Source organism: Monodon monoceros, unplaced genomic scaffold (genome assembly GCF_005190385.1).
Source record: "Monodon monoceros isolate NGI ecotype Baffin Bay Population unplaced genomic scaffold, NGI_Narwhal_1 Super_Scaffold_15, whole genome shotgun sequence".
Lineage (NCBI taxonomy): Eukaryota > Metazoa > Chordata > Mammalia > Artiodactyla > Monodontidae > Monodon > Monodon monoceros.
The window spans coordinates 76103596-76119653 of NW_021703771.1; the positions used below are offsets into that span (position 1 = coordinate 76103596).

Genomic DNA, 16058 nt, shown 5'->3' on the forward strand with positions numbered 1-16058 from the left:
AGGCCAAGAAAAAGACGTTCTACTTCACTGAGCAGAAAATAAACTGGTAAAATTTGATAATTATTCACTATCAGTAAAATGGTAGTAAAATTTGCCAATTTAAATGTATTTAACAGAGGTTTGTATTTGTTTCTGGAAAACAGGTACATGATAGACTAATTGGAGAAACTAGATTTACATTTATTTCTGGAAAACAGACAATAGATAGACTTATTTGGGGTCAACTTTCTACTAATCCCTTCCTGCCACCATCAGAGACAAAATCCTTGGCAGCCTGGGCCCGTCATATAACTCCGAGAAACAAATTTAATACTTTCACGGACACTGTCCATGTGATGAAACAAATGTCGAATAATTGCAACTTTCTTGAAAACTGAATACAAGTTTAGCACTTCTTTCAACATTGCCATATCACCCATTACCTTGCCATAATACCTAACATACTGTTTGGAAAGCACTTGTTTCTGGTCTCTCACCAGACTGAAGGGCCTTCCAAGATATGTCTCAGTTGAGAACCACTGCCCAGCACAGTACTTGGCAAAAATAAAAAAAGGTGTTAAATAAACGTATGCTTGACTCAGTGTTGACACTTAGAGGGTTTTATGATGGAAAAAGTAATTAGAAAAATACAAATGTGAATATTTTTTATTTATGAAAATTAAAAACATGTGTATAATTCTTAAGATGTTCTATTTCATACATAAAGTCCAATATAATTATTAAGCTAGGAGAAATGTGAAATATAACTTTGATCACAGAGTTAGAGCATTAAACATACAATGTTATGAGTTTATCTCTACCTATTAAGCTTATGGTGATTTGTATTTTACTTTTTATATTCTTCAGATTCTAAACAAATTGAAGTGCAGTGATATAATGAGGAAAACCACAATTAATAATATGAAAATAAAAGGGGAGAAAATTTCAAAAGTAATAGATGATCCTGAAATGTAATAAAATATTGCATTTGAGAGTTTTTTTCACTAAAATATAAATCAAGGTCATGTTTGCAGTTTTCCTATTTAAAATACTGTTACATACATTAATTAGTGACTAAAAATGTTGTCAGTGCCAAGTGATTCTATTCCAAGTGGAGAACAATTCTATATTGATTTAATAACCCTTATTGCACCATAAGTCTAAAATTTCAATCTTTAAAAATTAAAGGGGCTTCCTTGCTTTACCAAATTACTGGTTTATTCATGAATCATATTTTCTCCTAACAAGTGCTGTTGAATTCTCCACAAGGGAAGGAAAAATACGTTCCAAAAAATCTCTCTGCCTGAAAACACTTCTTTAAAAATCTCAACAGGGCTTCCCTGGTGGCGCAGTGGTTGAGAGTCCACCTGCCGATGCAGGGGACACGGGTTCGTGCCCCCGTCTGGGAGGATCCCACATGCCGTGGAGCAGCTGGACCCGTGAGCCATGGCCACTGAGCCTGCACGTTCGGAGCCTGTGCTCCGCAGCGGGAGAGACCACAACAGTGAGAGGCCCGCGTACCGAAAAAAAAAAAAAAAAATCTCAACAAATTGCTTTTTGTTTCCTAGAAAAATCCCAGGTCAGCATGATAGTGAAGTTATAAAGGATTATATAATTCTTGGCTGGAAAACAGTTATTATAAATACACGATTTTATATATGCCAAGATCTACAGGCACTAATTGCATTACTTTTATTTTTTCCTTCAGTTGGTTCTAAAAGATTTTTGGACAGCTTCTGCTGCAGGAATTAATTGAATGTGAAAATATTTAGATATCAGGAGGTGCTATGACACATTAAAAGAGATAAACAGGGAATGCTCATCAACAGTTCTGACAAATAAATTTGAAGTTAAGTCTTCATGGATCTTAATTAAATCTCTGCTGCAAAACCCAGGAGCAATGAGGACATTCTTATTTCAACTCCCTACACAGTATCCTAATGTATAATTCTCTCCAACGTGTTGTGCTAATATTAAACACTGCTAATGGTTCAATCTACGGGACACACACACACACACACACACACACACACAATAAAATATCCAACCTATCCAGGCATTTCGTTTTCATAGCAGCAAACACCCAAGTATTTCAAATTTACTATGTTAAGCATTTTTGTCCTTGACAGCTGTTCCGAACCTCAGTTCTCTTTAAAATAGGGATAATACTCACAGTTGTTTTAGCTAGTAATAGGATTTTTGTGAGCATCAGTTTACACAAATGTATATATAAGTGTTTGTAAACCCTACTGCACTTTATAAAAGTTATTATTTATCATACAGACAGCTTATATTACATGGTGCATACTGTAGTAGTGTAACGTAATAACAAAGAGCATGAACTATAAAAAATAGGTGTGGACTTAAATTCTGCCTCTGCAACTGTTGTTCTTGCGCAAGTTACTCCACCTCCATAAATGTTGGTTTATTCATCTACAAAAGAAGTGATAATGTGCAACTTACAAGTGTGTTACGAAGATTAGGTAATCAAGTGAACTGTGTGCAGTAAATGTCGGCTGTAGTTGCAACCCTCAAAAAACAGCACCTATGACCATCACCATTTAATTTGTTTTAATGGTAATTTTTAGTGGTGATATAATCACCTCGTCACAGTTGTGGAAATTGAAGCTCAGCCACGTGGCCAAGGTCACAAGACATAGCACTTAGACCTATGTATCGTACTTCCAAATCCAACATTCTTCCTACTAGGCTGTGCTGGAGAGTTTTACTCCTAACTTGATTAAAAAGCCAAAGTGGGAGAAAATTAACAAGATCAAGGTACTTTTAGTTACTCACTGCTGTGTGGGTTCATAGCATTTTAATAGGGTTGGCCTTGCTCTTAAGATTAAGTAAGCATTGGTATGACTGGAGAATTGTCACGAATGAATGGTCCTGCCTTGAAAGGTAAGATTTTTGATCTTTAATCTCCTAACACTTAAGATTTTAATTAAGGGAACATCAGAGAGTCATTTTAAAATTCAAAATAGCTCTAAAAGATATTGAAAATAAACACAATAAATATAAACCAGATGACTACAATGGAGCAAGCAGGTCTTTGCTTTGATGACTCCCAGACCTAAAGATGTGCATTCAGCAATACTTGAAGGGATGGAATGCATGCTAGGGGAGGGGAGTTAACCTGCAGCCTGATGAGGACGCAGCTAAGGATGTAGCATTGGTTGTAGCCTCTGAAAGAGGGGAGCAGCCCTGCAAAAAGGGGAGACAGTATGGAATGTGAGTTTTCACAGCCCCCAGTTCCACCAGCAATAGATTCTGCCTGCTACAGATAGACACTGGGTGAATGTATTTGCCAAGATTCCAGTGGCGCAGGCAGCTTCTGTGGCCACCGTGCCCTCTAAGTGGCCCATACCCATCTGTGGACACCACTGGAAGGTACTAACGCCTCCCGCCAGTCGCTGATTGCTGTTGGTCTGCCGCTGCGGGCCCCTCCTGATGCGAGCACGCTCTGCTATCAACGCTCACCAGCCAAAGCCACCAGGAACACTGCTGGGAACAAAATTTGTCTTGTTAAGTTTGTTACAACAAGGAAGACAACATCACAGGAATTTTAATTTATATTTTGTGATTTAGAAGAGGATTCAAGGAAGCAGAGGTCTGTTTAGATAGGTCACTGTCTCAAAGCAAGAGGAATTTGATACACGGGCATCAAAGATTTTTTTTTTTCAATCTAGGAGACAGAATTAATAGAGTAGGGCTAGAGTTGTCATTGAATAGTAAGCAGCGGTCACTTAATGTTAATCAGGAAAGGGAGATGTTTGTTATTTTTATGGTTATGGGTGATCTTGGTTTTATCTCTGATCATGCATGGTTATAGAGTCCACTTGTTTTTGTCTTGTGGCATCACGGTCACAAAGTCTTCATCTGAGGTTGATATTCTATGGAATTATGTTCCACAAAGGAATATCACAACCTGGCTGTTAGCAACTAGACTTGTTCCCTAAAAGCTCTCAGGGGCTTTTTTCTTTCTCACCATTACTCAACCTCACTACTCTCACATGCCATTCCCTCTTCTTCTCTGGCAAGAGGGGAGGGGTAAAAATGTAGATCAGTGTGAGAATGATAAGATGACATAGGATGGGGAGGTATGATTTATTCTTAGGGGTGGGGAATGCTTTAAGAACATGAGATGAATAGGAATTTCATATTTAAAGAAATTATATAGATGTGGGCATTAGGGTCAGGAGAATTGATCCTGTCATTCAGACAAGCACGTAGCAGAGTACAGATTGGTCCTGGTCTCTATACTCCACAGGTTTACAAACAAACCAACAAAACAGATAATACTAATATAATCCACACATGTGTTACATAGCATTGAGATTTCATGTGCAAGCATACAAAAGGTTGACATTTTTTAAGTTCATTAATAGCACAAGATTGCCCTTTATTAAATACTCAAACTAAAAGTGAATATGAAACAATCTTTCATTTTCAGGATGATCGAGAACAGGCACAAAACTTTACTTCTGACCCCTGAACTCCAGAATATCTTTCAGAAATTATCTTTTAAAAGAACACAAATTAAATCAATAAATCAATGAAGAGCCATACATAAATTTTTGAAAATGATAGAGAAATTCTTGGTAGGCAATATGAATGCTTAAACAGTCTTTTTTTTTAAATAGATTTATTATATTTTATTTATTTTCGGCTGCGTCGGGTCTTCATTGTTGCACAAGGGCTTTCTCTAGTTGCAGCGAGAGGGGCTACTCTTCGTTGCAGCATGCGTGCTTCTCACTGCGGTGGCTTCTCTTGTTTGTGGCACACGGGCTTCAGTAGTTGTGGCACGCGGGCTCAGTAGTTGTGGCTCATGGGCTCTAGAGCTCAGGCTCAGTAGTTGTGGTGCACAGGCTTAGTTGCTCCGTAGCATGTGGGATCTTCCCCGACCAGGGATCGAACCCATGTACCCTGCATTGGCAGGTGGATTCTTAACCACTGCGTCACCAGGGAAGTCCCTAAATGGTCTTATTCAATGTCATTCCTACTTTCTCTGCTGATGTTTGGACCAACTGAGAGATAACGCAAAATGAATCAGCAGAGAAAAAACATGTCAGCTTTATTACTGATAAATACTTTGCTGATGTGACATAGCTGTACAGTAATAATGGCTTCTTAATTAAATCCCGGAATGAAATACACTAACCCACAGGTCTGGACCACCAGCAACTTCTCCATACAGGGACCAGCTCCTTTAAAATTTGGAAGCTGGAGTAGTGGGATGTAACATGCATTTCCTTTGAGCACCTGAATCTCAGAAAGCAACAGGAAAAGGAGCAGAGCTGTACATAACCAACTCTTTATCCTAAACATAAACTAGATAAGTCATTCCTTCTTCTGAAAAGAGTGAATGATGCACAGAAAGATCAATAATGTTAAGATCATAATACTGTTACTGACGACTTTACTCTTGAATTATGAATTCAGAAGAAAGGAGATCCTTTCACTTCAAATAAACTAAAATGCCAAAAGGATGCCTGGGACAGAGGCAGGCATGGAGACCCCCCTGAGGGTTCCATAATGGGGTAGATGTCCACAATGGTGGAGGCCATGTGGGTTGACCCTTGTGTGTTTTCCAGTCTACAAGCTACACAGAAGCAATAATGTCCATTTGAAAACTGGTGCAGTGCTTGGCACAGAGATACTAGGCTGCACCTGGAGACCAGCAATGCTCTGGAGGATTAGAAGGTAGCCACCTGTGTACTATGTCGACCTCAAGCCCACCCCATCCTCCATTCTTATTGAGAACAGTATGGTACACAAGCCTCAGGAGCTGATTCCAACTCCTGTCCCGTCAGTGAACAGTCTAGGAAGGAATATTAACTTTAAGGGTCAACTCAAAATCAGTGGTCACCATATTGTTAATGAGTGACTACACCATGAAAGAGATGGGAGAGGGTGTACAACAAACAGAAGAATTTACACTTGAGGAAACATAATTAAAAAGTATCAGATAAGGACTTTAAAATAAATTATATTTAATATCTTCAGAGAGGTGAAAGAAAGTATTGTTTCCATGAAACAAGGAGAAGCCATCTGAAAATAAGAAGAGATGATTATTAACAAGCAAAGCATAGCAGCTAAGGACCCAAATAATGTGAGCTCAAACCCTGCCTCCAACAATTGCCAGTCAGGGGTCCCTAGGGCAAATTATCTAACCAGTCTGTGCCTTAGTTTGCTCATCTGTATAATGGAGATAATCATAACACTTACCTAATTATTTAACAAATGTAGAGCACTCAGAGCAATAGCCTACATATAAGTCTGTTACATAAGAAACCAAATTTGAATTTCTGAAGATAACAACCACAATATTTGGCATTCAATATTCTATGTGTAACACAAAAAGAGGGAAGATCAAGAGTATGTTCGTGAGCTGGAAGAATGTAGTCAATGAGATAGAAATGGAAAGGATGAAAAAACAAATGCAATACCAGAAGTGTAGATGGAGAAAAGCTATCCATTAGAAGTAAACAACAGAGGGAATGGAAGAGAGGCACTATTTGAAGAAATAATAGCCCCACATTTCCCATAACTAAAGAAAGTGATGAGACTTCAAACTGGAGGGACTCTCTGAGTGACAAGCACAATCAATCTTTTAAAAAAAAGTCTCATCGTATATTAATGAGATTCCAGAACATAAAAGAGATAAAATTGCAAGACAGAGAAAGGATAATTCATTGCAAAGGAAGAAAACCAGAATTTTCCATCAACACCATTGGAGTAAAGAAGAAGATGGATGGAATAAAGTGAGCCAAACCATTGTGAATGTCAAGCCAAAGTAGATATTTCAGAGGTAACTCCCTCAACATACTCTAGAAGCATGTTATTTAGAGATATTGAAGTAAAGATTAGACAATCAGTTACAAATACTGAAAATGACCACATAAGCAATAGGAATGAGATAGGAGAAGAGGAACTGACATTTTTCATCACAAGGATGAAACTATGTTCAGGTGTTTCTTGAATACAGATTAACAGTATGAACAGTATGGAGGTTCCTTAAAAAGCTAAAAATAGAATTACCATATGACCCAGCAATCCCACTACTGAGCATATACCCAGAGAAAACCATAATTCAAAAAGACACATACACCCCAATGTTCACTGCAGCACTATTCACAATAGCCAGGTCATGGAAGCAACCTAAATGCCCATTGACAGACAAATGGATAAAGAAGATGTGGCACATATATACAATGGAATATTACTCAGCCATAAAAAGGAACGAAGTTGGGTCATTTGCAGAGATGTGGACGGATCTAGAGACTGTCATACAGAGTGAAGTAAGTCAGAAAAGAAAAACAAATATCATATATTAACACATACATGTGGAACCTAGAAAAATGGCACAGATGAACCAGTTTGCATGGCAGAAATTGAGACACAGATGTAGAGAACAAAGGTATGGGCACCAAGGGGGGAAAGTGGTGGGAGGGGTGGGGGGGTGATGAATTGGGAGACTGGGATTGACATGTATACACTAATATGTATAAAATGGATAACTAATAAGAACCTGCTGTATAAAAAATAAATAAAATTCTAAAATTAAAAAACTAATAAAATTTTAATTTTTTTAAAAAAGATTAAATATATTTTTAGATAACCAAATATAATTAGCATTTTTGAGCATCTCCTATATGCTGGGCTTGGAAGAGTAACAAGACTCAAATCCTACCTCTGTGACATTCTGATATATTAGAGGCGGGCAGCATGGAGCAGTGAACAGACCTGAGGTAACACCAGTTCTGTCACTTATGGGCTTTACAACTTTGGGTAAGGTAGCTGATCTCTGAGGCTTAGTTTGCTCATCTGTAATATGGGGATGATGAAGTACCTCTCCCTTCAATTTTGTAAACTTACTTAGTGCAATGCCAGGTCAGTAGCCAGTATTAATAAACGTTACTCTTCTCACGTATAAGAAGATGTTTAGAAGGATGTTGGCTCAAATGCTATCTCCAGGTGGTAGAGTTCCAGGTTTCTATTTCCTTTGTGCTTTCCTGTATTATTTATTTTTACAATAAGCATGCATCATATTTTTTAAATTAAAAATATATTCTGAAAAATCTATATTTTAAATTTTTAAAAGGAAATTTCAGTCACATTTTAATAACCTCATAATAAGAAAGGCCTTTAATGAAAAATGGGCACACACACACATACACACACCATCAAGGAAGTTAAAATTCGATAGTTTTAAGGAACAGCAAAACATGGTGAATATTTTTAAACAGTAGCAGTCTGAGAATAAATATTTATAGTTACAGTATACATTTTAATCTCTGACAAGTTAATAAGAAAAAATGAACAAAAAATGAAAGCAAATTAATAGAAGAGGCAGTATAATTGACCAAGGAATACATAAAATTATTTTCAACCTCTAGAGTAATCAGTAAAGTGTTAATTAAAATGATGACATATTACATGTCATTCATAGATTGGTAGATATTTTAAAGTTTTTTAACAATTTTGCATTGTCATTTCTTATAGGTAAGTAGAAAATAATTTAATTTTTTCTCTATCCTAGTTGATAAAAATTTACTTATTTTTATTAGGACTATAGAAAAATGTCTTTCCATTCTACAAATTTATATTGGAATTGTAATGTAAATTTTTAAGATGATCAAATTTGGGGAAATTTCTATCAAATTTCTTATATGAGCTATAAGATTTATAGGGAAATATGTATCATATAAGTAAGAAGTGATCTAATCTATTAGAATATATAAAATATGTGAGTTCACATATAGACATACTCATGGCTGTGGTACTGCTACAAACTTGTGTTTTCAAAAGCAAGAATTCTGATAAATTCTATTTCAAGGAACTGCCATCAATGTTATAGTCTATGAATAATTGCATTTTACATTGTATAATCAAATATAGTCATGATAGAAAATAACTATTTTGTTGGTTATTGATAAAAATCAAACCTCCCATTTACAGAAATGTATGTCTCCTGATTAGAAGAGTTTTCCACAGAAGAGCTTCTAGCTCTGACATTTTACAACTCATTTCTCTCCCATTCACATTCTGGTGCATCATGGATAACATATTCACACCTTCTGTCTCTCCCTTGTTCTCTCCTTCTCTTCTTTTCTGTCCCTTTATGGAAATTTGTTCTTCTCTGACTTCAACATTCTTCACATTTTGCAACATACAAAAAGGCAATCTCATCCACTTGCCTGACTGGAATTAACATCTAGAGGCTGATGACATAAATAAATTGCTCCAGCTGAATGGCAAACATATATTTGGCTACTTAATAGTCATTTTCCTTTTGTCCCACAACACAGTACACTCAAAACTGAACTTTCTATCAACACTAAAACTGCTTTTCCTCTCTTCCTTCTCTGTTAAACAATGATATTGCCATCTGTCCATTCTTCCATGCTAGAATTTGGGAGTCGTATTTCACCCTTCCCCTTCTACTCCCTATTTCTAAAAATTTAATTAACTTTTGTCTTCCTAATTATCTCAACTCTCCATTTGTTACATCTTCTTCAATGATGTTATTGACTATTTTGCTATTATTGATTGTGATGATGGTGATGGTAGTGTTGGTGGTGGTGGGTAAGAAAGAATAAGCACACTTTGACAAGTATTGCATTTGAGAAGTCAATAGCAGATTACAGATGTCCCAAAGAGAGTTGGAAAGGTAGTCATGGAATTTGAGAGAGAGGTTGTGTGTCAACTACATAGAAATGATAGGCTTAAATCATGGATTGTGAAAGAGTAAAGCAAAGGAAATGGAGCAAACTCAATTCTCCTTTAAAAAATATGATTCTGTTACAACATTCGATATAATGAGAAAATATCTCAAAATTCCCAAGATATTCCCAGCATGGGCATCTTTGAAAAGAAGATTAAGAAGCTTTGCATGCCTACCTTGCTTTAGCTACACGGTGGGTTGAGTATATCAGCAATGAACATCTAGAAATACACATGGCCCAGAATGCAGTTACAGCACAGAAGGTACATTTCTGTTTTAAATGAAGCTTAGGGAAATGGGGGGAAAAGGTCTCAAACATTTGTACGTCTCTCTGTGCTTAGTTTCTTCCACCATAAAAAAAGGTGATCAGACTGTGTGGTCTTGAAAACCCCTTTCAGATCTTACTCCTCATCATTCCATGACCTTCTATGACCAAAGTTCTTTTTAATTTGACAACAAAATGACAAGGCAAAAAGGAATATTCTCTGTTTACTTCAAAAGCCACGGGTTCCTTAAAAAAAAAAGGTTGTTTCATGTTATCATAAAGAAAAATAATTATAATCCAAACCCTTCTTCCTGTATTCAATTTCATTTACTGGTGACCATCTTGTGCTGGATTTTGTTTTGAACGGATAATTTAATTATAGCTTTTTAACTTTTCTGTTCATGCTATCTTTCATATTATACTTGTATTGAGTGATTATATGCACAACATCATCACCAAAACTATAGATGAAATCTTAAATTTGTTGCACTAAGTGCAGTAGATAATAATTCTACTCATAGTCTACTCTCTCTAAAAATTTATAATCTACAGCATACACTTGAGCTTCTTCAAAAAGCAATTTTCTAATATTGACATTGGTAGAATTGTTTTATTATATTTTGAAGTTTTCTCTTTTGTCCCTTCAATATTAAAGAAATGCCTAGGGATATATTATTATTTGATGTTAGTGGTAATTCACCTTTGATTATTTTTTACATTCAGAACTTTCAGATCCTAAAATAAAAGGAATTTCCTTTTCTCTTAGAACTCCCAAGTTTGGAAGCTAAAGTATTTCTTTTTTTTCTTTTGGCTGTGTTATGTCTTCATTGCTGCTCACAGTCTTTCTCTAGTGCAGCAAGCTGAGGCTACTCTTTGTTGCAGTGCGTGGGCTTCTCATTGCATTGGCTTCTCTTGTTGCGGATCACAGGCTCTAGGCGTGCGGGCTTCAGTAGTTGCAGCACGTGGGTTCAGTAGTTGTGGTGCACAGGCTCAGTAGCTGTGGCTTGCGGGCTTAGTTGCTCCAAGGCATATGGGACCTTCCCGGACCAGGGATCAAATCTGTGTCCCCTGCATTGGCAGGCAACTTCTTAACCACTGCATCACCAGGGAAGTCCCTAAAGTATTTCTAAATTTTAACAACCAGGCCTTTAGAATACAAATAAAACATTGTTATCTAAGAAGCAAAAGGCTGAGACAGATATTCTGATGCTGTTTTTGAAGCAATTTGGTCTAAAGAGATAAAAATCTATATTTCAGGAAACAAAAATCTAAAGTCACAGATAAGAATATTTCACCAAATTATAATGGTTTACGTACATCAGAGGATTTAGCATGGTAATATGTTTCTATAATAGGTAAATTTTATTTATCACAGAATACAGGAATCAAGGAAAAAACATTATTTTTTTCATATAAACTTCTGATGAAATAAATATCCTGAAGTATATAAAATTCTCAGAAATCAAATAAAGCAGAAAACAAGCACTTCCGAAAGGTGTAATGCAAAAAATGGTCAAGCGAAGTCTCTTGGCCATAATGGAAGAGTCTCTCTTTTCATTTCCTTCCCTCTCCATTGATGTGTGGGCCTGTTCTTTCCCCATCCTCCACCTCAGTTCCCAATTCTAACAAGAGGATTTAAAGAGCCTTACAAAAATGCATGCAGCAAAATAAGAAAAATAAAGAAGAAAATAGACAAATTGGAAGCCAAAAGAGAATCAAATGATGAGGTTCACAGGATGCTCAGTACAATAGAAGTATATTAGATTCTAGTGCCATTAGAATTCTATGCAATTATTAAAAGGAGCCACACATTTTATTCTGATTTTTTCTAGCACCAAATGCGAAAATAAAAATATGATCGGTTACTCGTTTTGCATTTTCTGTTTATAAAGTTCATCCACTGCTTGAAGAAAGCAGATTTTTGTCCTTGTTCCATCCGAAGGCTATTTTTTTCATGAATTTTCATTAATGGGGCATGGAGTAGGAGGAAAGTAGGAATATAGAGAAAAACAACAACAACAAAAAGGCAGTATGGATGAAAAAAAAAGAGTACCACTCAATGAAAAAGACTCTGATGGTTGTTACACTCCGGTGGCACAGAGACAGAAAGAGGTAATTGACCTCTGGAAGGAGGTGCCTCTCTGTTTAATTTCCTGTAAACCTCTCTCTGTCTTCTCTTCTGAGACAAATTAGTAAACAATAATCACTTTTCTGTCTGCAGGGCTCAGAGATCTCAGAATACTACTTTCTCTTTTGCTAGTATAAACTCATTGGAAATTTGGTCACTGACCACAGAAACCACTTTAAAATAAATGTAAGTAAAATGTTTTAGAATATTTTATAGCAAAGTGAGAAATCCCCTGTTCCCTCCACTAAGCTAGTTGAGAAGATAACAGAGAATAATAAACTAATATATGGTCTCTTTCTCTGTTAATACCTAATGAGAATGTATCATAGGTTTTGGTTGTTTTCAACCTCTCTCTCTCTCTCTTTCACACACACACACACACACACACACACACACACACGTATGTTTGCCTGAGACAACAGAATGGAATGGATAATAAAGGAGAGATTCAGGTAGGTACTAATGTGACCATTTTCTTCATCTAAATAATAACTGAAATGTAGGACAAGTGCCTTTATTTCATTGGATTTATCCAATTAATCATGAGTATTAAAAGACAACACTCTAAGGAGGTTTTTTCTCCATTAAAAATGTGAATTTCTCTATATGAGGGTAAGTGGATATAAAAGTCATGACAGATGTGAAAAAGGTATCTTTCCAAGCACAATGCTGAACATATAAAAGGGGTTCATTGAATCCTTACTGAGTTAGACATCTTTCCTCTTCACTGATATTAGAAATAAAAAAAAAACCTCCATTTGGTAAAACATCAAAGGGCAGGAAATCAGCCCAAAAAGAGGTGAAAATCTTCTGTACATCCCAGCTGGTTCTATTGTGAACTCCTAAAATAGGTAGAGAGCCATGTGAAGCACATGATGGGGTACAAAACTGACAAGCTGGATTCTGGAATACGTTCTTCCTCTTTTCAAGCATCCTTGGTCTGTTTTTTTTTTCTGGACAGAGATAGGGTCATCACAATTCACGAATTAACTCAAAAACAAAATAGAACAACAACAACAAAAGGTTTACAAAGCCCATCCCATTGGTATACAAGAGTAATTTATTCAGTTTGGCTTCATTTAGCACAAGTGGGTCAAAAATCAATGATGTTTTGGTAAGTGGTAATATTTGGAGAAATGGAATAAAGAATGCATCTGAAGATAAATAGGAATTATAACCACAAAAAAGGAAGGGTACTTACAAACCAAAGGTATGTATGGAACACAGGAGAATAGGTGAGCTGCCAATGAAATGGGCTTATAATGCCTCTTCCCCAACACAGCACCTGGAGGCTTCATAAAATCACTCTAACGGGTCAAGCATTGAAGGTCCTGAGAAGAATTTTTTTTTTAATAGCTGCATTGTAATTCATTTGGATTCATATAGCAAATAAACCACTCGGGCATTTAGAACAAATTTTTTTAAATACATACTAGGAAAATTTCAGTGGGCTAACTAGAAAGGAAAAAATAGCTTGGCTCACCGCCTAGAGGAAAAGATCTAATTCAGTGAGCATAGCAGGAATAGTCAATGTCAAAAAGGTCCTGTAGTACAGGTGAGACACTCTGAGAACGTGTCACCTATCCCTCCCAGTTTGTTTTGCCCACTTTGCCACTAAACTCATCTATGACACAGTAAGAACTCATAGATACAAAAGATGGAAAAAGGATTGTGTGTTGACATCCAGGAGTTCTACTCAGACCCACCCAGGTAAACTGAGCCCAAAGGTAATCCTTCCTCCGGCTCACCTCTTCGGCATGCTTGCTAACTCTGGTTCGTATACTCCTATAACTTATAGTGTGACTTTGATTGTTCCTGTAACTTTCCTGGAGCAATGTTCATCCCACCACATCAGAACAGAACAGAATGAAAAGCCCATGTTTGCTGGACAGCATGACCCCTTTTCTGGTCAGACTATCCCTTCAGATGGAAGGCTTTGGAGATATGCCAGAGGCAAGTGGAATTCCCAAACCTTTAGTCTTGTATAATTATTCTCCTCCACATATTTTGGAAACTGCTGAACCCTCTTTTATATGGTGCTGTGATTCAGAGGGTAAGTAATTGGGATATGAATACTGGCTATCTTTAGAGGAAAACTCTTTGGATAAATGGAGGAAAACAGCATTATTCCTGTAAAATGCCAATTGACATAGCTTTTATAGATAAATATTCACTTTTCCTTTTGTGATGTGGAAACCTAACCTAATTTTGCTTCACAAACATCTCATTCTGGGGGAGGAAAGGATTTTTTTTTAATGGAACAATCATACATCCATAAGTACCTGGTGCTAAGATGAGCCTGAAGAAAATGTTAAAAGTATGATGAGGCATAAACTGACAGTAAAGAACCTGATTATTTGACATAAAACATTCTGCTAAAGATAAGATGTGAAATGTAAGGTCTGCTGGCTGGGAAGTGTCGAGTGTGCCTTTACATCATGCAGGCTTTAGGTATGGGTTTCTCTCTCAGATCCACATGCTATGGGTTAAATCCATTTTCAGACAGGCTCTTCCAACAACTACATGCCTTGCATCCTCTCAGGTTTAATTATTTAAAACTAATATACTCTTTCCCCAGAAGTCCCCCCCAAATCTCACTGGCTCTAGTTGAAACATGAGACGATTGCTGGGCATTCACTTTAAATCTTCATGCCTTGGACTAGCAATGGAGCCCATCGCAAAGCACATGGACTGAGAATGGGAAATGAGTGGCTCCTTAGAGTGAAATTGAGGTCCCGTTACCAACAGCAGAGCAGATAGACATGGAGTGTCAAATATATTTGACAATTTGACAATATATTTGCAAGATATTCTTCCACCATCAGATATAATTCATTAGTGTCTCGCCGTACCTGTTTGTCTTCTACTTGGTAGTTCTAATTTCTGCGGCTTTGAGGACACATAACACTCCTAAATACTTAACCCAGAGACAGAAAAACATAAGTCCATGCAAACACTTGTACAAAACTGTTCATAACAGCTAATTAGTAATATCTAAAGAGTGGATGCCACCCAATTCCCATTAATAGGTGAGTGGATAGACAAGTTATGGCATATCCATACAATGGAATACCACTGGACAATAAAAAAGAATGAATCGTTGATGCATGCAACAATGTGAATAAATTTCAAAATAATTGTGCTGAGTGAAAGAAGCTAGACAAAAAACGAGTACATATTGGGTGATTCTATTTACATAAAAAGTCTAGAAAATGCAAACTAATCTATAATGACGGAAGGGAGATCAAGATCAGTAATTGCCTATAGAACAGTGGGAGTGGGGGTCAAGGCAGGGAGGGGCAAGATGGAAGGATTAGAGAGCTGCACAAGGAAGCACTGAGGGGGGAGTGATTGACATGTTCATCATCTTGATCAAGAGTTGGCATTTTTTGCTGTAAAGGGCCAGATAGTAAATATTTTAGGCTTTGCAAACCATATAGTCTCTTACTCAACTCTGCCATTACATCATCAAAACAGTTATAGATAAGAAGTAATTAAATGGGTGTGAGTGTGTACCAATAGAACTGTTTACAAAATCAGGTGCAGTCTAATTGAGTGTGCAAGCCAATCCCTGCTCTTGGTTATGGTGATGGGTTCGGAAGTGTGTACATATAGCAAAACATCAAATTGTATACTTTTATTATATGCCTCCATAAAGTTATTAAATAATAAAAACAAGACAAACAACCTTAGCTTCCCCATCACAAAGTGGATAAAGTCTAATCTTCTTACCATGGTATACAAGTCCCTCTATGAACTGGCCTCTATATTCCTCCCCTATCAGATTCATTGTCATTCCTGCTGGCATCTTTACTCTTTCAGTGCCAAACATACACATCATGCCATTTCACCTCTATGCCTTTGCTCAAGCTTTCTCTCTGTCTTGAATGACCTACTCCTACCAACTGTAAGATTAAACTTGCGCATGTACACTCTCAAGATGCATTCCTTCTTTC

The 16058-nt window shown here is 36.8% G+C and overlaps 1 protein-coding gene across 5 annotated transcripts in view; it reads left to right on the forward strand.

Moving 5' to 3' along the window:
• OPRM1 (opioid receptor mu 1) overlaps positions 1-16058 on the forward strand; it is a 159391-nt gene that overhangs the window by 16346 nt on the left and 126987 nt on the right. The gene's annotated exons all lie outside the window — the stretch shown is intronic.